The 23,242-nt window shown below is 44.9% G+C and overlaps 1 pseudogene; it reads left to right on the top strand.

Annotated features, from left to right (window-relative positions):
* Positions 1 to 328: 328 nt before the first annotated feature.
* LOC119330358 lies at positions 329 to 22,321 on the top strand (annotated as a pseudogene).
* Positions 22,322 to 23,242: the final 921 nt, after the last annotated feature.

Genomic DNA, 23,242 nt, shown 5'->3' with positions numbered 1-23,242 from the left:
TTGCGTCTGTACTAATGTTCAAAAAAAAAAATTGAGCGTCGCTTGTTGGTTGTGCCGGATGCCAGACAATGTAAACACAAGTTGTATTAGCATACTGTAGTTCGGCTTCTTTCTAAGAAATAAAATCCACATTTTTGTCTTTGAGATTAGCTGCTCAAAGTCACCCAAACCTAACGTCCGCGAGATATTCGGGTGACTGTTTTTCTTTTCTCTAGAAGCAGTAAAACACTTCGTTTTTTTATTTCAGTGCCACGTAGTCCGGGTTGGCACGGCCAGGGCGCGTCCCACCGTGCCCACGCACACTCGTACTCGTATCCGTGCCGCACCCGCATCCAAAGTTTCCAAACCCCCCAGAGAGGAGAAAAGCGTGTCGAAAGGGGAACCCAAGTCCCGCACGCCGCACGCCGAATTCGTCGCCGGAATCGTCGTTCCAGCAGCCCAGCCCGCCGACAGAGGGAGCGTAGGGAGTAGGCGACGAGGGATCGTCGGAGATGGTGCGGGTGCGTGGGCAGGCGAACGTGGCGGCGGCGGAGAACCGGGGCCGCTTCCTCCGCCTCGCCGAGCCGGGCATCAACTTCTTCAACCGCCGCGCCGGCGAGCTCGTCGCCGGGACCCTCTCCACCCGCGTCCAGTCGCTCGAGATCAAGACCAAGGTTCTCTTTCTTTCCCCCCTTCGCTTCCCGTCCCTCAGGCGATTGCTCTGTTCTGTTCCCCCCTGGATTGATGGTACCCTACCCTAAATTCATCATCTTTATCACTCGCCCGGGCTAGATTCGCGATTAATACTACTTGCTGGGATGCTAGTAGTAACTTAGTAGTTGATCAATCGTGGTTGCCCAATTCTCTGCAGCGTTGGGAAGAGTTGTTGCTATAGGTTGAAAACATGAAACAACCCGGGCCAAGCCTAAATTCACCAAATTAAGAGCTGTCTGCGCCCAGGACCTCGTGTCCAGTCCGTTACAACAACCCATGTTACTAGTTTCGACTTTAGCCACAAAATAATACATATATGTGTTTGCGCCTTTGCAATCCCCATGTAAGCTAGCGAGGGAATTTGTTTTGCCGTTTCGGAACCAGTTCTTTTGGCGCTAGATTGTTCGTTGGGAGGTGGTTGGTAGTTAAGATCATTTGTTGAGTTACAATGAGGTTGCAGCACACAGAATTGGTAGTTAATCTGTGCTATGCTTTCTGTCCCTTAGCCACGTCTAGATTGCTCTGTTCCCCCTGGATAGATGTTAGCCTAGATTGATCGTCCGCGTCACTTGCCACTGCCGGATTCATAATTAAGAACTGCTGGAAGAGAAACAGACGAGATTGCTCTGCTCATGTTTTTTAGCACAATTAATTCATTGTAGTTGTCCAACTCTCTGCGACGTTGGGAAGAGTTGTTGCTATGAGTTGAACACCCTTGGTCAAGCCTCAAACTGCCAAAGCAAATCGCCAAATTCAGAATCTCTAAGCCCATGGCCCGTCCCTGCCCCTGTGGCCGGTCTAGCAGAGCGAGCCTATCAATAATGTCATGTTACTATTTTCTACCTTAGCCGCATAATAATACATATATGTAGTTGCTGGTTCCTATCCCCATGTAAGCTAGTAGAGGGATTTTTTTTTGCCGTTTCCAAACCAATTCTCTCGGTGCTAGGTTGTTCATTGGGAGATGTTTGGTTCCTCTCCAACCTGAGAGGAGGCCATCCAGCTTAAAAGCCCAAGTGCTTCATAATCTACATGCAACAAAGAAAGTGACAAGAGGTGTTATATTTATCAGGAGAAAGTAAAAAACACATTCAAATCGAAAGCATAATATGCAAATGTGGCTAGGAAAAATACACATATGTAATCCTAAAACGAGAAATATCAGAACCTGCATCTAAAATGATTGGCAAGATCAAAAGGTGACCATGGACTGGCATCCTCTACCATCTGAAGTACTCACTTCATACCAGACCTAGAATTATCTTCCACCCTCTTGTATTTGACCATTAGTGTGGCTTTGTTTGGCGTGGTTAGGGTTCTCGTCAGGCATTTCTTCTGGGTCTGATATCCAGAAGCCAAACAATGCAGTTCTTCACCTTACAACTATTTTAGGTACATTATATAGGTTGTGAAAATTGGTTCGGCATGTTTCTTATTTAAACTGCTTTGGATAACACTACAAACTGACCCAATAATATATGCATATAACTTGAATCAAACCATAACCAGATAACTAAGATCCGAGAACTACCTTTTCATGTTCGTCAAATGAATGAGATGTTCTTCGAACAGAATTATCACTACCAATATTTTCGCAGCAGTCATTTTGTGAGAATGTGATAGTCCCAATAACATCAGTCAATGATTTAAAGCACCTCTCAAGTTTTTCAGAGGCTTCAATGGCAGAAACCTTGTGATGGGACCCCTCCCCTTTTGGATCCAACGCAGAAAGAGCACTCTCATACTTAATACCATGAAGATAACTTTTAAGAACAGCATCCTGTGGTGGTCTACCAATATCAGCAGGTTTTGTTTCATCCATCCAGTAGTCTTAGGTGCTCAATTTCTTAAGCAAAGCAGGTATGAGAGGTTTAGCAATTAGTAACAATTTGCAGCATATGTGCACATAGAGCAGGAAAGATACCTCCCAAATTGCTAAAAGCGACCGAACCATTTTGGTATCTGTTTGTGAAAGAGAGGTGTACATCTTATACTTCTCGTTTATGATTCCTACAAGCGAAACCGGAATTTGTAGCACAATTTATGGATTATAAGTTTATAACAAATAATAGCTGTTAGAATGTAGCAAACAGACCTTCTACTCTGGAGTCAGCTTCAAGCATCATAAAAGTATGTCGTTTTCTGAAGTTCGAACTGGATCCTTCCATGAAATGTGAAGTTGAAGAATAGCCCAGGATTAAAGCATGTGGCACTGTTGACGATGTCCAGGATTGGGTTTTTCATCGCAGCATTATATTAATGTGTCTACATTTTTAAGAGGAAGGCAGAGTTTTTTAGTAGAAGCAATGGATTATGACCCCACAGAGAAATAACATAGATTCAAATGGAAATCATTCAATATACACGTAACAAAATCCATAGGACTTGCCTTGTGCTCCGATTCATCAGAAGAGTCCACCTTTCTATGCAGAGTCTTAGGATGAAACTTGAAGTCTGTGACATGTACATGGCCCATTCCATTGTTAGTTCAAATCATTGTTGCGTTACAATGAGACCGCAGCAGGCACTGATGCTAGATTCTGAATGTGAAAAAAGATAGTAGTGTTAACGCTGTGGGATGATGTTAATATTGATAGAGAAATTATGTGTGACAGTTGGAGAACATTGTTTGCACAACGTTGGGTCCTGGACTTAAATTGGGTTTATAACTGGAGCAAACCATCCTTTTTATCTAATTTTTGCTACTGATGGGAGATGTTTGGAAACTTGGCCATAATGACCCTATCGTTCACTTGAGTTTCTGACCATGTGATTGATGAGCTGTAGTACCTAAAATCCAGGTGAATGCAATGACGGCTTTGCTTATTTGTATACTTGCTGAAATAATTGATGATCTCCTTTTCCCTTGCAGGATAATGTCTTTGTTCAGCTGATCTGTACAATTCAATACCGGGTTGTTAAGGAGAATGCAGATGATGCATTCTACAAGTTGCAGAATCCCCCAACAGCAAATTCAGTCCTACGTCTTTGATGGTAAATAATCATATCTTGCTGTGTTGTTTATACTGTTTCTTTAAAGCCTAAGCTGGTGTTCTTTCTCTGGAAAATAGTGGTCTGAGCCATAGTTCCAAGAATGGAGCTGGACAGTCTTTTTGAGCAGAAAATTTTGTTGCAAAGGCTGTACTTGAGGAGCTTGAAAAGGTAACCCCATTAACCTGTTTTTCTTATTACATGTGCTACTTACTGCCAGAGCACATCATTACATGTATTTAAGTCATTCTGCTGGCTTTGAAGTTGAAAAGCGTTGAGGTCCTGATGTATAATATTATAGTCGTGACCCTTTGCATTTTCCCTGTTATACAAGGAGCCTTTTGCGTATTGTACCACACATGTACGTGTGTAGCCTATGGCCACCTAGGAATACAAGTTTGAGTCGTGCCGCTTCAGATCTGGGGGCATGCGTTTTAGTGCAATTGTCGCTTGTGTAGTGTGGTCGACGAGGATATGTCGCTTGTGTCGTGCCCTCTGTTTGGTTTCTGATCTGGTTTCCCTTCTAAACTAGATCAATCCTCTTTTTGAATGAGGTCACATTCAGGTGGAACCCCCTCCCCCCATGCCGGGTTTAAAACAAGAAACACATCCCACCGCAAATTCGACAAACAAATGTGTTTGTTTTAATTTGTAAATTTGCTACCAACCTTGCATGCTCACATGACTTCAATTTCTGTTCATTCATTCCGGCAAGAAAAAAGTTTTGGCAGCTACAACGATAGTTTTTGCAGCGACAATTGTAGTTATCTGCTAGTTTTAATACCGATGCTAGCACTATTTACCTAAATTTTAATTTGTGTTACTCAATCTGATGTTAGCATGAAAGTTTGTATGAGTGCGCGTCAAGATCAAACTAGAGAAGCCTGCCCCCTTTGAGGTTCTTAGGGAATGTTGAGCGAGGTAAATTACCCCTAATGTTCCATGTGCTATACAAGAAGATGCCGCCTTTTTGTGCAAATTACAATACGATTGACCATGTTATAGAACATTGTGGGGATGGGATTCATGATCAAAAGGAGTTTTTTTTGGCGATTTTATGATGGCCAACTTAGGGCCAGGTCTGATTCTCTCCAAGCTTCTCCAAATCTGCATGTCTGGCTTCTTTCGCTAGCTTCCAGATTCCCCCGGCGATTAGAGAACGTTCGGGATGAGCAGCAGCTTATCCAACGTGCCTTGGCCTGGCAGAGCCCTTCTGGCCTGTTCGGCAAGACTTGGGTTCACAACAAACAAGCCCATTTGAAGGGAGACAGGAGTGTAACGATTAGTTGGGCTCATGGTGCCCAAACGTTTTCTTTGGTGGTAGCAGTGTGGATGTAAATATGAACAACTCCAGCTTTCTAGTTTTGTGAAGCTTTCTAGTTTTGTGAAGCTGGGCTGGCCCAACTTGGTTTTACGCTTTGAGAAGTTCACTCCATGGAGCTCAGGCGTTCGGATCAACTTCACTAGTGGAGTTTGTTTGTCTCAAAAAAAAACTAGTGGAGTTTGTGGAGTTGAGAGTTGGAGAGAATCAGAACAGGCCCTTAGATGTGTTTCCAGTCTAGAAATGAGTTCATTACTCAGCCTTGTGGTATTACCACCTATGGAATAGGTGGCTGGGCTAGTAGAAGCCAAGGTGGCCGTGGAGGGAAAACTAGGCATGACTCGACCCGATGTATATGGAGGAAGATGATTTTGACCCCGCGAATGGAAATATAGGTACATGCAGTGCCAATGCAAACAAATGTTAATTTAGGGGATCCTGGTGTGAAGCCACCTTGCAAGAGGTTACTGATTGCAGGCAACCCTGCGTCGTTGGTAAAGGGACCTCCCTTGTGCAAGGGGAAATAAGGTGACAAGTCTTATAAGACCGTGAGGGCAAAATTGGGACGAGTAATTCAGCTCAGGGTTCTTTGGAAGTTCAAGTGAAAAGGCAGAGGATGGTAGGGTGTGCCGCTCCTGATAGCGTTTTCATCACTTCCCCATACCTACTGTTGGACTCTTCGTTGCCTGCCGATTTGGCTTGGTGTCCTTCCCTTGTTTGCGGGTTATGTGTCACGGACTTGGTTCCGCATCCCACGCTCCCTTGCTGGGCGTCCCTAGCCTTGGCGAAAGGTAGCGACGTGCACTTGGGCCCTTATCGTCCTCGGGTAAGTTCGGGGGCGGTGCCTGAGCTTGCAGCTATGGCGACAACTTGCATGGGAGCACATGATGTAGGAACAAGGCAGCACACAAGTAACTCGTAGCCAGGGAAATGATACCTAGTCGGACTTGCAGGGAAATGATACCTAGTCGGACTTGCAGGCAGTGGAGAGTACACGAGAGGTGTGGGAAGGGGTGAAAATGCTGACGGGAGCGGATGCTGCTGTCGTCAGTCAGCCTTTAGACCCAGAGCTGAGCGGCGAGGGTATGGCGAAAGCGGAAGCGAGGAAGATGGGAAGAGGACACTGGGAGGAGAAAGGCACCATCCGCCACCCTATGCTTATGCATCAGCCGTGACGGTGGACGATTGTTGGTAGATCCAGTGTTTACAGTGGATCTGCTACTTGGGATGGCATGACATGGTAGTTGTGGAGTGAGGTGCCACAACTATTGTGGGTGTGTTTGGTTGTTGGCGATAGGTCACTCTGATATGTCCACTGTCGTCACGTAGTCTGAGCTCCCTTGTGTGGCTCCGTGGTTGTGAAAGCCCTGCACTTATTATGGTTGGCGCCAATGATGACGGCGACTGTGAGCGTTGTTTCCTTCCTGAAGTCTTCATTGAGGTGCTACATCCCTCTCCATCGTGATTGTCGGTTTGGCAAGGTTGCTTTATGGTCAAGCTCGTGGATGACGGAGCAACGACTTCAAATGATGGTTGTATGCCGAGGTGACGACTTCGGTCGACGATGCAACAACAATTAATGGACATGTCTCTGGATCTACAATGCAAGGGCGGCGCCCTGATGCTATGAGAGTAGCGAGTTTGTCGGCATGGTCGACGTGATCTGCGGGTTCGGTCTGGCTGCTACGTCTGGGCAGTAGCCTCAGATGTTTGGTGCAATGTTTGTGATCTTAAGTGGCCGTCTCTTTTGGAGAGATAGAAGCACCAAAATCTTGAAGCTCATGGTGGATCAACACTGAGATTGGAGAGATAGAAGCCGTGTTGTGCTCTAGTCTATGCCTTTGTGAAGAAATCGACCAAATGTAAATTGGAAGGCACATACTGAAGAGCAATAATTTGATCTTGCACACTTGAGCACATGAAGGAATCATAAACATTAATATGCTTGGAGAGCTCATGGTTCATAGGGTAGCACGCAATACTACTTGTACTATCTGACACAAGAGAGTAGGTGTAGTGACAAAAACACCAAAGTTTTCAAGCAGTCATCGTAGCCAAGTCACCTCTGCTGCCAAAAGAGTCATAGCTCGCAACTCAGCCTCTGCACTCGAACAAGAAAGTGAAGTATGTTTCTTTGTCTTCCAGGTAATGAGAAAAGTACCAAGAAATACACAGTAAGTAGAAGCAGACCGCCGAACTTGAGCGTGGGAAGAAGAGACGGCGAGAGTCCCATGAAGGTATAGAACACGGAGGAGGTGACTGTACTGGATCGAGGTGGGAGCAGAGACAAACTGACTTAGAATGTGAATAGGATATGGAATGTTCAGAAGAGTGACATCTAAATAGACAAGACTCCCAACAAGATGACGATAGCGCGTCAAATCAGACAAATGCTTGCCGTCAGAAGCACGCAGGTGGACGTTGAGCTCCATAGGAGTCTCAACGGTGCTTTCCAATAAAAGCAATGCGAGTAAGAAGGTCCTGGATATACTTCTCTTGGGAAATAAAAAAGCCATTAGAGGTAGTTGAAACATCGATCCCAATGAGGCAGCAAGGTGGGTCAAGATCAGACATAAGAAACTAGTCACTAAGATGAGCCTTCACAAAGGCAATGTACTCAGAGTCATCACTAGTGATGATAATGTCATCGACATATAGAAGAAGAGTCCGACGACGAGCTGAAAGGTGGACATATAGTGCAGGATCACGAGTACTAGTAAGAAAACCACCCATACTCATCACTAAGACGAAACACTCAAACTAGGCACGAGGGGTTTGTTGGAGAGAGCGACAAATACTAGGAATCATGCCATCAGGACCAGAATACCTATGTGGTGGCTATATTATGCAACTAGACCTCCTTATGCAACTCACCATTAAGAAATATGTTTTTGGCATCAAGCTGAGAGACAAGCAAATGGCGAATAGAAACCACAATGAGAAGTATGCGATGAGTAGTCATGTGGGCCACATGAGCAAATGTCCCATCTGGTCATGGCCATATTCATGCGATGAGTAGTCATGTGGGCCACATGAGCAAATGTCCCATCTGGTCATGGCCATGTTCCTGCTGAAAGCCACATACCACATAAGCTTTGTCACGCCAAAGAGAACAATCAGTCTTAACATTGTTGACCCACTTACAAGTATACATGGCCATGGGAAACCCAGCTTGACCCGACCTGGCCTGATCTTGCCTGTGGGCCGAGCCTGGGCTTATGTTTTGAGCTCGAAGGATTGGTCGTGCTTGCGCTTGACATATTTGCGTTTTAGGGAAGAGGCCCGGCCCGAGGCATGACGGGTTTTTTTATTGATGGGACAGGCCTGGGTCTGAAATCTAGGCTTGACGGCTGGGCCGGGCTGGGGCCTACATTTTGCTACTACGGGCTTTATTAGGCCCGGCCTGGCCTGGCCTAAGTCAGCACTTGGAGGAAGGGAAATGAGATCCCATGTGCTAGTGAGCTCACTAGTAGCAATTTCCTCTGCCATTCAGGATAACATCACAATAAGAAGTCTAGACGTCAAAATAACCATAGCGGTCAATAGTAGGTTGATCTGGAGGTGGTGCGTTGCCAATAGAAGGTGGCATGGTAGTCGTGGGAGATGGCGCATTAGAAGAATCCACAACACGCGGCCAACCAATGTGGTAAAGAAGAGGACGAGGGGGAATCATCATAGAAGCCTCGGGGGACGAGCAAGGTGAGGTAGGCTTAGGTAACGAATGAGGTGGGGAAGCCGTAGGTGACGACAGCATGGGGTCTAAAACAGTAGTATGAGAAGGTATGATGGGATGCATGGACGAGGACAATGCATGAGTGATAGGTGTATCGGGAAAAGTGAAGAAAGAAATATCCTCAATGGGGAGGCCGAAGGAGAGGATCGACATGGATAGAAAGGATGAGACTCATCAAAAGTCATATCTTAAGAAATGTCCGACAACTGACAGCATCCCGACATGGATAACCCTTCAGCTCATCATTGTAACATAAGAAGACACATTCAACAGACTGAGCAGACAGTTTGGTGCGTTCAAGGAGGAGGGAGGGGGGCAAAGAACAACGTAGCAAAAACAGCCAAATAAATGAAACATTGAGTAGTCATGAAAATGACCAACAAGATGCTCGAGAGAAATGTCAACCTGTAGAGCAGAAGATGGGATAGGTGGAAAAAGTAGAAACAACCTCAACCCAACGCATGAGCCACTTTAAAGCTGACAATGCTTGCTCTCATCAACACCATTCTAAGCATGATCACCAAGACAAGAGAACTGAGCAAGTGTGCTCTTCTCAGCGACGAATCCGCCCGGCAAATGAGAGATATACTCATGAGCTGAATCTGCATGGAAGACATGGATAGGAGTGGAAAGCTCGTTATGAACCGTGGCGGCAAACGTAAGACCATAGATAAGACCTCACTATAAGAAATAAAAAATATCTATGTGTGTCGAGAGATCATCTCTAAAAGTAATATAGTAACGATGGCTCCTTTCGAGGCAAAGGGAGTTAGAAGCCAAACATCAGAGTGAGCAAGTTCGAAAGGACGTCGAGGCATAGTCTCGCTATGAGGATAAGGTAACTGAACTTGTTTACAAGCCGACAAACCTGACAGTCTAAAGACATACCGCCAAAGATAGATCCAAAAAGACCATGCCGAATTAAGGATGGGAGATGAGAGCCACACAAGTGACCTAAGACGATGATGTCACAAAGAGTCGGTAGTCAAGGTAACACAGGCAAAGAGACTGGCAGCGTGGCGGCGAAGGGAAGATGAAACCAGTCAAGCTCCCGAAGACCCTGTGAGTCACGGTGCTGAGGGCTAGCACCAAGTAGAGCACCCATGTGACGATCCTAATCAAAACAAGAGGCAAAGTCGAGAATGACTACAACCAGAGTCGACAATCTAACTACCTGAAATGTGGCAAGTCAAGGAACATGAGCAAAAGAAGGAACATGACGAGACAGTGCTAAGAGCGCCTCGATTACCGACTGGGAGAGAAGTACCATCAATAGTAAGAACATGACACCTCTTGTCGCCATGTCCAATTTTTTGAGTCGATGAGTTGATCGACAGTACCAAATGTTGTACCCCCGGTATGACCGTGGGGGGCAAAGTGGATAGATCCGGGATCCAACGATCCTCCCATATAGAGATGGTAGTGCCATCGCTCTCCACCACGAGGTAGCTGATTGCCCATTCCTTCTACTAGTTGGAGACCCATTAGAACCGCTTCAATTTTATAGAAGGAACGTTGAGGGCCTATTACTTGTATCTGCATGTAAAGCCGCCAGAAAGCTGCGAGTCACAAAGAACAGCTCCAAGGACCCATTACATCCATTAACATGGGGGAAGGCGCCCACATTGAGCTTGAAACCTACCTGACACTGGCCGAGTCCATTTTTGAATCAAAGATGGTGCCTGCTCCTTCTGAGCAATGGAGTTTGCAACTATCATTGTGTTGCTCATCATGGCACGCACTGCCAGTCCCGCCTTTTTCTCATGTACAATGCGTTGGCGCTCCCACCAGATATACTAGCAGGCAACCATTATCATCTCTAGACCAGTCGCATTCTTGGGCGCTAGTCCCCCTAGCTTCTCTACAAACAACTCCTCCAAGATAATAGGGCCCAACATGTCCATTGTCATTGCAGACTCGACACTAGTACAAAAACGGGCATTACAAGCGGCCTTATGAAGCGGTTGTGAGCGAAGACATCAAAGCCGCCTATAATACCCACACCAGAGGTGGTTATTCTTGTTATAGAAAGCATCATGGACGGTTAGAATTCAAACGACCTGCAGGAAAACATTGAGGCAATTGTTACGTTGAAACCGCTTGTAGTTTCTCACCAGGGTTTGTTTCTATATCAAAATTGCCTACGGTGGGTGAGTACCTCGGGGCGCAATCTTTCCCTTCCCTTCACATCACCCACCGACTACGTCTCACACATGCACCTTCCCTTGCTTGGCGCTTTTGTGCCTGCGACCTCATCTCCTCCGCCGACCTCTCCAACCGGTATTTGTCGTGCTACACTGCCTCTAGCCGCTTACACAAGTGCTGGTGGCCACTCCTCTTATGGTAGTTCTACGTGACCCACTTCAGCGGTGTCCTTCACCGCGCAGGAGATTGCATGACTTCGACAACTACTCACTGCTTCTGGTTCTTCATCCTCTGGCACTTCTTTGTCGGCCTCTTCAGTTGAGCCCCTGGCCATGCTGGAGATTACGAGACTTCAATGTCTCCTAGATGCTTCTTTTAGTTCTCCATCGACAATTTTGCAGGTTTCGCTACTGATTCTTTTGGTACGAACAGCTCGACCTATACACTTTGGTCAAGCGCATCAGGGAGGATCTGGCGTTGCTTGATATACCCCAGTCTCATGCTTCCATTCTTCCTGGACATGGCTAGGTACCGTCTGACGTAGGGATTGTTAAGATCAACACGAATGCGGCTTTGAGCATGGATTCCGACAAGGTGGGTGGGTGCTGGCGGAGTTGCGCGCTCCAGCATTGCTTTACTTAGCGCTTGGAGTAAACCCCACTTGGGTGTCTTTGATCCGTTCATTGGTGAGATGATGGCGCTGTGAGATGGGCTGATTTTTGCAAACCTGCGTGGATTCTCACATGTGATCATGGAAACAGATTGCCTGGAGATTGTTAATCTCTGGAAAACTCGCCACTATAGCTTGTCTGCTGTGGCACTAGTATTATTAGAAATTGGAGAGCTAGCTTCCTCTTTCTTCTTTTGATATTCAACATGTAAACCGATCAGCCAATGTACCGGCCCATCTTTGTGCAAAACATGCATGCACTCTGACGGTTACCGAAAGTTGGACTGGTTTGAGACCCTCTTTCCTACTCGCCAGCTTGTTAGCTGATGATGCTAGGTGTTCGTTCGTTGAATAAAGCTCTCTGATTGGAACGCAAAAAAAACTAGTAGAAGGAATGGGTAATCAGCTACCACGAGGTGGAGAACGACTCATTAGAGATTGTACTTCAGGTGTGGTGGTGACTATAAAGGCACTGCGGGAATGAAACATGCTGAGTATAGCTTCGAAAAGGCGCATAAGGCACTATGGGCAAGAAGCAATTGAGGTTTCGCATGAACTTGCTCGCCTTAGCTTCATTGAGAGATCCTGCGAGGTCCGGAGTAAGGGTTGAAACCGGATCGAATAATTGCTGGACCGAATCCGGTTTCGAATTCATAGGATATGGGAAGAGAAAATGCTAATTGCTGGATTGAATCCAGTTTTGAATTCAAGGATATGTGAAGAGAAAATGCTATCTCGCGGATATGGAACCAGATAGCGGATTCCTACACGCCTACACTAGATCGGGAATACGATGCGGTGCAGGCATTATCTGCCAGATACCAAATTATTTGTATTTACGATCAGATTATCCGGTCTAAAATTTTAGTTATCCAATTTTTATGTTATGTTGGCCGTGCAACTAGCCAAAAAATGACTTAACAACAATTTTTCTCGAGAAACCCAAGAGGCACTTAACTAGCGACGTGGGTGCATAGCTATTAGGCTTTCCTGGTCTATGCACACACCCCCATTCTTTTTTTATATAGCACCAACCGATGGTACCCTACGCTTGGGACACTTTGGAAGGGAGGTGGTACTAAACAATCGCCTCCGACACCCGTAGACTGTTCGCAACTTTCTTTTAGATGAAAGCAGTTTGCAGTTCGCTGTTGTGTGTTGTGCACATGCAGTCGCAAAGGCGTAGAGAAATGTGGTGCATGCGCTTCAGTCTATAGAGGCCCAATATGCAAGCACTTCGTGGTTTGTTTTATGGGCTGGATTACTATGAGAGAATAATCAATGAAAATCTCATCCAAAGAATAAGGCATAGAGCGATGGATGGCTAGGTTACATACTGTTAATCATTTATGGCTCTTTTTGTGTATTCTTTACTACTTGTGGATGTTTCTTATTATACGATTATGTTTGTCCACTTTTGACCCGAGTGCATTCCGTTATTGTATTGGTATTCGAATATGCATAATCTGGTATTCGAATATGCACCCGTCCCACTTCTGAATCCGAAAATAAATTTGGAATAGGATACATATGACCATTATCGATCCGAATGCGATCTGGTTTCACCCTTAGTCCAAAGGGATCATCCGTCTAATTTCCTAGTTCCATTTCTAGTAAAGGACATATTAATTGTTTGAATTAATTCGCCAATTTTTTAAGAAGCATGTTAATTTGCAAATTGGGATGGAAAGAAGCATCGATTTGACCAGCATGAGCCAACCTCCAATATTGAGCAAATTAGCAATCTATGTGGGGATGCGATTGTGATGTAATTGAGATCTTTATCCAAAAGAGGCTGCAAGTGGACCTTGCGAATCTTCTTTAACGACAAGGGGAGGCTTAGGTAGGTGCACGGTGTTAAGCTTATTGAATTCATGCTCCAGCCAACTCATTCAAAAATCTAAACTTATGGTAAGAGATGGGCAATATATTTCAACACTCCCCCTCATGGCTAGGCTACTCAGTCCTTAGACGTGGGATCGATGTGGCCGTAGAATCTTTTTCTTTAATACTACGTTGGGAGGGTCTTAAACTCAAAACCTCTTGGCTTGGATACCATATTGAATTCATGCTCTAGCTAACTCATCCAAAAGTCCGAATTGATGGAGAGAGATGGACAATATATTTGAACAAAGCTTCATGCACTAGCCAACACAACAAAAGTCTGAACTGATGGAAAGGGCTAGGGTAATCCTCATATACACTTCAACACTCCCTCTCACGTGTGATGCCAGAAAATCAACACGTGAATAGACTCAGAGGTATAGCTCAAGAGGCCTATACGTGAACACAGAGGGGGGCAACAATAAAGTTTTGGATAAACTGTGTAAGTCAGGACTTGAACTCAAGACCATATGCGCTGATACCATGTTAAGCTTTATGCCACTAGGCAATGCAACCAAAAGTCCATACCAATGGGAAGGGCTAGGCAATCCACATATGCACTTCAAAAACCCCCTCACATGTGTTGCGGAAGTCAACATGTTAATAGAGGTATGGCTCAAGAGGCATATACGTGGACACAGAGGGGGGCAACAACAATTTCTGAATAAATTGCAAAAACCAGGACTTGAACTCAAGTCCTTAGGCCTTGATACCATGTTGAGCTTCATGCACTAGCCAACGCAACCAAAAATCTGAACTGATGGAAAGGGCTAAGGCAATTCACATATAGACTTCACACACATGGGAGCAGCAAGAAGGCACATGGGAAGCCTTTTATGATCACTTGAAGCTCAAGTTCGCCGCAAATGGATTGGTACAACGGGTGCAATTGTCTTTTCGTGCGACGGAGCACGTGTCAAAATTGGTGCATAAGCCTGCCAAAGAGATAGGCACAAGTCGTTCCAAGATTAGTTTGTCGCATGTTGGAGAGAGGACGACAACCACGTCGACAATGTACAATGACGCTTGGTGCTTGGCGCCAAGGCAACGCAGTGGCTCTAATATGCCTATGCCCTATAAAGAAGAAACAACAACACCGAAAGGGGGTTGCCTTGCCACAACCCATGACGGTGAAGAATATGCCTTCCAGCCATGACGACGAATGGATTTTTGAGGATGTCGGTTGTAGAATAATGCAGACCAACTTGATGAATATGTTGCCAAAGTCGGTGTACCGCAAGACCTGTAGGAGGAAGGGCCATGAGAATGAACAGAATGCCTTCACAATGTCAACCTTGAGCCCGAGCATCTGATGTGCAAGGCAGTGGCGGTGAGCTAAACCATATGGAAGTTGTCGTGAATAGAGCAACCGTGAATGAAGGCGCTCTGGTTTTCCTTGATTAGCTCGAGGAGTCAATGTACGACGCAGAGGGCAAGCTGCCTGGAGAAAAACCTGCCAAAGCTATATGACAAATAAATTCGGTAGAAGTGCTTGATCACAATCGATTTTTCCTTTAGTAACAAGACGATGAGGGCACCATTGAGTTCGGCGAGGCTAACCACATAGAGCTGGTGGATGGTGGCGGTAATCTCGTGTTTGATGATCTCCCAATCAAGCTCATAAAACCACAAGGCAAGGGACGGTACAACCCATGATTGTCGAGTAGTCTACCAGCATCTTCTCCTTATCCTCGTTGGTCAAGGTGACAACATCATCATAGGCGATGGTGACCAACATGGTTTTTTATGGTGACCAACGTGTGTTCGTACTTTCCGTGCCCAACATCTGCTCCCTATCCTTGTGGGAGCGCTGGCGGGCAACGGTACGCTTGAGGGATGCCAAACCAAGCAACTTAAGCTTTAACTCTTTGCATAGGTCGAACTTCTTGAGGGAGAACTGTCAAGACTCTTGCACAACGTTGAGCAGGAAGATGCTTTCCTTGGCCATGAGTAGCTGTAGCTTGATGCTACCAATATTTTGATTGCCGCATTGGCCGTACGCTTTACCAGTGACACCCAAATGCTGGATTGGGTCGAGGTGCGGTTGCACATTCCAGTCATCGCAACCACCTAGCGGAAGCCATCAAAATTCGGCTAGATATCCTCGAAGTGGAACTTGTGAGCCATAGGCGTCAAAAGCATGGCGCACGGGATAATTGGGCAGTGACTTGACACCATGGAGAATCCAACGTGGAACAAGCAACTAGGATGTCGTTATTCCCAGTCCATCGAGCAGATCAAGCGGTCCAGCCACACCAAGGTCGGCGACCATCTCTCATTGCTCCAAGTGTAGCGCCGCTCGATGAGGTTGATCTCACCAAGCTCGAGGTCATCGAGGAAACGGTGGAATCTGGCCCCAGATTCCACCGTTTCCTCGATGACCTCGAGCTTGGAATCTAGCAGAAGATGGATGGCCGGATTCCACCGTTTCCTCGATGACCTTGAGCTTGAAGTCGTCGGTATAGCCCAAGGTCCATGGTGAGAGGAGCACAACTCCCGCGACTCTTAGAGTAAGGCGAGGCGATACACATCAGGTAAAGGATCATATATGGTCGAGAGCCACTAAGGGCCAATTCTTTTGCAGCTTATAGTAGCTTAACTACCAAATTTAGCCAAAAGTTCAAAAGAACTTGCTTTGGGGTGCTGGGCTTAACTTATTTTCAAGTGCATCTCCTTCACAATGGAAATAAGATGGGGGTCGAGTGGCTTCCCGCAGTAGCTCACTTAAAAATGATAAGGTATATCCTACTGCCACTGTTATTTGCACATTTTACAGCAAACATGCCACAACACTCACCTCCCATTATTCCCTCGAACACCCAAAAGAAAACCGACTGGACTTGTTCACCCCCTCGCACGAGAGAACAAATTGGAGCTCTTTGTCCCTCGTCGCTAGGGTTCCTGCTAGCCATCGCCACTTGAACCGCCATCACATCTCAGTCCAGTCCTCCACACCCGCCGCCCTCCAGTTCCCTTCATGGCCACCACCAAGAACGGAGGGTAGTCGTTCTAGCCCCCGTCGTCCCCCTTTGATCCCCCGACACTTGGACACCGATGAGCTTCAAGGCTGCGCGTAGTTGGCCCGAGCCTGACAGGAGCAACAACTCATCATGTTGCCCTCGCCTAAGCTGTTGGTCCTGAGCCTGAGCACCTGCTCATTGTGGGAAGGTGAAAATCGCCTTTGTTCCTTTAGATGTGTCGCTCTGTGTGGGGCAGCTGCGGTTCTTCTATGACCAGTCGCTGGAGGTGATGAAGAGCATGTCGACGGCCTTCTACTTCTAGTCCATCTCGTCGGGATGGTTTCCATCGGAATTAGATAATGGGCATCTAGATTACTACTTTCTGCTCGTTGTCACCATCACTTTGCTGAACTTTGCCATTTTTGTTGCCCTTGCCAAAAACTACATGCCCAAGAGGGCTAGATAGTTGGATTCCTCTTCTTCGTGTGAACTACACATATGGTAGGACAAAATTAGTGAGCCTCTTTAAAAAATGAGTGAACCTTTAAGAAAGGAAATACTTCTCGTATTCTGTTGCTTTTTTTATTCCCTGGAATGGGTGTTTAAGCACGTGCGTGCGAGGTGTGTCAGAATATGCACGCGAGGGGCGGTCTCTCAGAGTGCATGGCATAGAACGATCGAATTTAAATCCCGTGATCATGGTGCGTGTCTCCCTTTTAGTTGGCAAATTATGGCGGTAGCACAAGGTGACTTTGGCTGGATGGTGCTCTTCGAGTATCGAGCTTCAAGGAAAATTTTATGTTTAACCTAGGTAAACCATCAAAGGTAATATAGAGGTGCTCTCCTTGTGAATTTTATGTTCACAAGGAGAGCACCTCTCATCAATTTGCATCCATTGATTAAGGTAATATAGGTACCATACGTGCTATTGTTGCGAGTGTCTTTCCTTGATGGTTAGGTTTATGGTGTATGCTTTTGTTGAGAGAACCATGTAATACTTTAAAGATCTTCCTTATTCATATCATATTCTCAAGGACTCGTATGTGAGACAATGATGTTTGCATGATATTCGTATGTGTGACAATGCTCTTCCATTTGTTCGACTATAACATTACATGATGTTTGAAAATTGATTTTATGTTCAAAGGTGGCCTCAGAGGAGTTTAGAGTGTCCAGGGGAAGGAGAAGCGCAGCAAAGGATACCTGGTGGTGGAATGATGATGTCCAGAAGGCTATTAAGGAGACGAAAGATTGTTTCAGACGCCTATACCTTGATAGGAGTGCAGACAACATAGAGACGTACAAGATGGCGATGAAGGTTGCAAAGTGAGCTGTCAGTGAAGTAAGGGGTCGGGCATATGAGGACATCTATACCAGCGGTTAGGCACGAAGGAAGGCAAAAGGGACATCTATAAGATGGCCAAGATCGGAGAGAGGAAGACGAGGGATGTTATCCAAGTCAAATGCATCAAAGGACGGAGCAGACTAACTCCTGGTGAAGGGTGAGGAGATTAAGCATATATGGCGGGAGTACTTCGACAAGCTATTCAATGGGGAGAATGAGAATTCTACCATTCATCTGGATGACTCCTTTGATTATACTAGCAGGCATTTTGTGCGGCAAATCCAAGAGTCTAAGGTCAAGGAGGCTTTAAAAGGATGAAAGGAGGCAAGGCGATGGGCCCTGATTGTATCCCCATTCAGGTGTGGAAAGGCCTCGAGGACATAGCGATAGTATGGCTAACCAAGCTTTTCAACCTCATTTTTGGGGCAAACAAGATGCCAGAAGAATGGAGACGGAGTATATTAGTACCAATCGAACGAGGGGGATGTTCAGAGTTGTACCAATCACCATGGAATTAAGCTGATGAGCTATACAATGGAGCTATGGGAGAGTCATTGAGCAGCACTTAAGAAGAATGACAGGCGTGACCAAAATCGGTTTGGGTTCATTCCTGGGAGGTCGACCAAGGAGCATAAGGACCTGCATATGGTGTTCATCGACTTGGAGAAGGCCTATGATAAAATATCGCGGAATGTCATGTGGTGGGCCTTGGAAACACAAAATCCCAGCAAAGTACATTACCATCATCAAGGACATGTACGATAATGTTGTGACAAGTGTTCAAACAAGTGATGTCGACACTACATCAAGGGTCAGCTTTGAGCCCTTATCTTTTTGCTTTGGTGGTGGATGAGGTCACAAGGGATATACAAGGAGATATCCCATGGTGTATGCTCTTTGCGGATGATGTGGTGCTAGTTGACGATAGTCAGACGAGGCTCAATAGGAAGTTAGAGTTACAGAGACAAATCTTGGAATTGAAAGGTTTTATGGTTAGTAGAACTAAAATCTAGTACATGAGGGTGTGGTTTCAGTACTACTAGGCGCGAGGAGGAGGAGGTTAGCCTTGATGGGCAAGTGGTGCCTCAGAAGGACAACTTTCGATATTGGGGATCAAAGCTGTAGAAGGATGGGGGTATTGATGAAGATGTGAATCATCGAATCAAAGCTGGATAGATGAAGTGGTGCCAAGTTTCTGGCATTGTCTGTGACAAGAGAGTGCCACAGAAGCTAAAAAAGGCAAGTTTTACAGGACGGATGTTCGACCCGCAATGTTGTATGGTGCTGAGTGTTGGCCGACTAAAAGGTAACATGTTCAACAGTTAGGTGTAGCAGAGATGCGCATGTTGACATTGATGTGTGGCCACACGAGGAAGGATCGGGTCTGAAATGATGATATATAGGATGGAGTTGGCGTAGCACCAATTGATGAGAAGCTTGCACAACATCGTATGAGATGGTTTGGGCATATTCAGCGCAGGCCTCTAGAAGCTCCAGTGCATAGCCGATGGCTAAAGCGTGCGGATAATGTTAAGAGAGGTCGTGGTAGACCGAATTTGACATGGGAGGAGTCTGTAAAGAGAGATATGAAGGATTGGGGAGTATCACCAAAGAACTAGCCATGGACAGGGGTGCGTGGAAGCTTGCTATCCATGTGCCAGAACCATGAGTTGGTCGTGAGATCTTATGGATTTTCCACTTTCTGAATATAAAACTTTAAGAAATGAACTGGAGCGAGGGACAGGGAATAGAAACTTGATGTGCCTGCTTGGGAAGCAATTAAAAAGGAATTGGTGGTCCGCTGTCCTCAGTCCTTTGAATGATTCATTTTCTTTTGGTGTGCAATGACATGACTAATGCCGGCACATCTCCACCGTGGGTTTTATATTTTCACTAATCATGTCAAGTTTCCCCTTCATTGGAGTAACTACTTAAGGAATCTGTTAACCGGTTCATGGTTCCTGTAGCAAGAAAGAAGCCAAATCTAAATTTTTTAATGAAGGGGGGAATCTATATTGCCGTATTTAAGATTTTAATTATTGATACAGTTTATCAATAGGATCTATTGACAGTCTCTTATGCATGCCTTTGGTGGTATACTCTCTTAAGCCTCTTGTTTGCCACATTGTTGTTTAGGTATCAAGAGCCTTTTCTTTTGAAGGTATTGGCTTATCTTTTTGCATGAGTAATTATGTGCAAAATAATAAAGCATCGCTGTCTTGACCTTCAGCATTGTTTGTATCATTGGTAGCTGCCCATGAATCTACTATGAAGGTGCTGAATGTCAACTGGTAGGAGCAGACATCACCTATCAGTTTACATGAGGGGGCAAAATATTCCAAACTACTGTGATTCTATATGTTCAAAAATGCTTTGTCACAACTTCACATTCTTCAGCATGAGCCCAGCATTTCTTTCGAAGTTCAAACTGCAGTCCAGACACACCGCCTTGGAAGTTCTCACAAAATCAATGCTCGTGGGAGAACTCTGAATTTGTGGGTTCTCGCTTATTGTGAGAGAACTCTGAATTTCTTGGTGGCTGATGGTGGTTGATCTCACTTTTGACTGTCAATGTCTATGCATCACAGGTTTTCTTATTGCACTCGATGCATTGTACCATTTACAGCAGATTCTCAGAATGCAGTCTAAATGACTCAACCTCTTAAACCAGCTCAAGTGCTCTATTCAACTCAAAACAAAGTACAAGAGACATTTGGAGGTGGCTTTTATGGACGCGTACTACCACAATGTGCATTTGGAGTACTTGTTGAAAGGTAAAGTTCTTGGAATCTTTATATCTTACAACCGAGATCATCCTCCCCTCCCGCTGCAAATTTACGCTCATGTATCATGCTGTCTAGGTGTTATCAGATCTTAGCATTACCCCAACCTTTACTTGCAAGTGTTCACTAGGTGTATTACTTGCCAGCTAACTTCTTTAAAATTCATCTCTTTGAATGTTAAAGCCAATTGAATTTGGGTGCTTTTGTGATGATTCACCTCATGTGTGTCCTAAAAGTATTTGCAAAAGGAGAAGAGAACAAAGATACTTTTTTTTCTGGGTAAGAACAAAGATAGTTGATACGAGATTGTGCTTGCAATTCTTTATGATGTCTTGCATTTCATATGCATGGTAGTCTTCAACTATTCATTGACTTTGGTTACATTTTGAGGCATCAGTTCGATGAATTATCATTTAGCATGTCTAGCTCTGCATACTAGTAGAGTTTGTACTAACATTACCAAACAGTACTTAAGAAAACCACACTGCTTCCTTGATATTTGGACAATTAACTCTGCCTTTCCCTGCCATGTTATAATTAGCAAACCACAACCACTTTTCAAGTACTCAACTCCACATAATGTTATGCAGCACATATTGATTCTAATATGTTCCTCCTTCGGTCTTGCAGGTTGCTCTTTGCCTCGAGCGCAATCATATGCGCTGGATTGAAGCAGCTTGAAGCATGTTTGAGTTTGAAGGAAGCTGATATCTGTCCTGCCAAGGTATGTCCGTAAATATATTTTTGACATTTTTTGTATCAGCACAACTGAAATTTTAATCTCTTCAGTTGTTCCAAAATTCAGTGGTTCAGTACAGTAAAGATGAGAAACCCATGAGTTCTCCATTGACACGGATGCTGCATTTGTGATAAACTTTTAAAAGGTGGAAAAGCAAGCTGAAGGTATGTGCACTCCTCATGGCTGTTCTTATCTCTTTTTTTTCTTAACGTTATTGTCTCAAGTTGTTTGCCTGTTGGATAGTGGAATTTCACAATTTATGTCACAGTTAGAACACTTGGAGAGGGATTTGTAACTGAATGTTAGACTCAACAGTAGATAAACGAGTTAACTGACCACTGCAGTATCGATTATCATGCATGTTTTATGAGCTTTTGAGAAGGGTGACAGATATCATTTGTACGATCCAAAGCTAAATAATTTTGTTCCCTTTGTCTAGCTTCGTACTTTGGTGATGTACCCGCTTACAGCCAAGGACCTCTTCAGAGTATTGCATAAGTAGACCATGTTGATGCACTTTGAGTGAAACAACGAGTTATCAGAGTTATGATGTAATTCTGTGAACACCCTTTTTATGTGAGAAATGCATCGTCTCAATTTTAAGTTTAAACCTCCTATGGGAGGATAGTTGTGATTTCCAAAATGTTCTGATTTTCGTCATGAGAAATGGCACGGAGCTGAATTTGGCCACTGTTTTGAGGAAGGAGGTCAACAGTGTTCCCATAGTCTTTATGATTCAGCATTAGCTTTACACCTTTGTAATTTACTATGATGGAAATTATTTCGAGTGTACTGGGTTTATGTTTCTTTCCTTGCCAAGACACTGCATAAGTGCCATGACGTATATGATCTGGAGAAATGGTTCTGATACTCCTAGAGAGGCTATAGTGTATTGTACTGTTTGTTCAATAGAAAATATGGATTCATGTGTAGATCATTTGTTAGATACTGGATAATTTTCCATTTTAGGGTCTTGTTTAAGTTTTAATTCTCATCGATCTGAAATGGTAGATTGGCTGGCAGTGGAACCCATGGGAGTTTCCACCTTATTTAGCTCTTTCTGTGTATTGCGCTTGGTCCCCCATCCTCCTGTTCTCACATCATTTGTTTTTCTGCGGTTTGCTAAGATACGTAAGGTTGCCGCTGATCGATTTGGCTTGCGGTGGGTGTTGGCTTGTACAAATCTATTGTCACACCCTCGATGCGGCTATATCTCCCACGTGTCGAAGTACGACTTAGAGGCATAACCGCATTGAAAGTAATGTCGCAAGTGAGGTAATCTTCACCAACCCATGTAATATATAAGGGAAAAAATACATAATTGGCTTACAATCGCCACTTCACACAATTACATGAATAAAGCATTACATCATCCAGATACAAACAAGGTCCGACTACAGAATCAAAGTAAAAGAAAAACCCCAAATGCGACACGGTCCCCGATCGACCCCAACTGGGCTCCACTACTGATCAACTACAGCAAAACAACACAAAGGACAAGATCTTCATCGAGCTCCTCCTGAGCTTGGTTGCGTTGTCTACACGGACTCATCGGCATTCAGCAATCTCGCACCCTCGCGATTAAGACTATTTAAGCTTATGGGTAAGGTAAAAGGTATGAGGTGGAGCTGCAGCAAGCGGCTAGCATATATGGTGGCTAACCTGTTCGCAAAAGAGAGCGAGAAGAGAAGGCAAAGCACGGTCGATAAAAGTATGATCAAGAAGTGATCCTAAAACAACCTACGTCAAGCATAACTCCAACACCGTGTTCACTTCCCAGACTCCGCCGGAAAGAGACCATCACGGTTACACACGTGGTTCCTGCATTTTAACTAAGGTCAACTTCAGGTTTTCTACAACCGGACATTAACAAATTCCCATCTGCCCATAACCGCGGGCACGGCGTTCGAAAGTTCAAATCCCTGCAGGGGTGTCCCAACTTAGCCCATCACAAGCTCTCACGGTCAACGAAGGAATA

This window comes from Triticum dicoccoides, chromosome 7A, assembly GCF_002162155.2.
Source record: "Triticum dicoccoides isolate Atlit2015 ecotype Zavitan chromosome 7A, WEW_v2.0, whole genome shotgun sequence".
Classification (NCBI taxonomy): Eukaryota; Viridiplantae; Streptophyta; class Magnoliopsida; order Poales; family Poaceae; genus Triticum; species Triticum dicoccoides.
The sequence above is the reverse complement of the archived record's forward strand: the minus strand, read 5'-3'. Positions and strand labels throughout refer to the sequence as shown.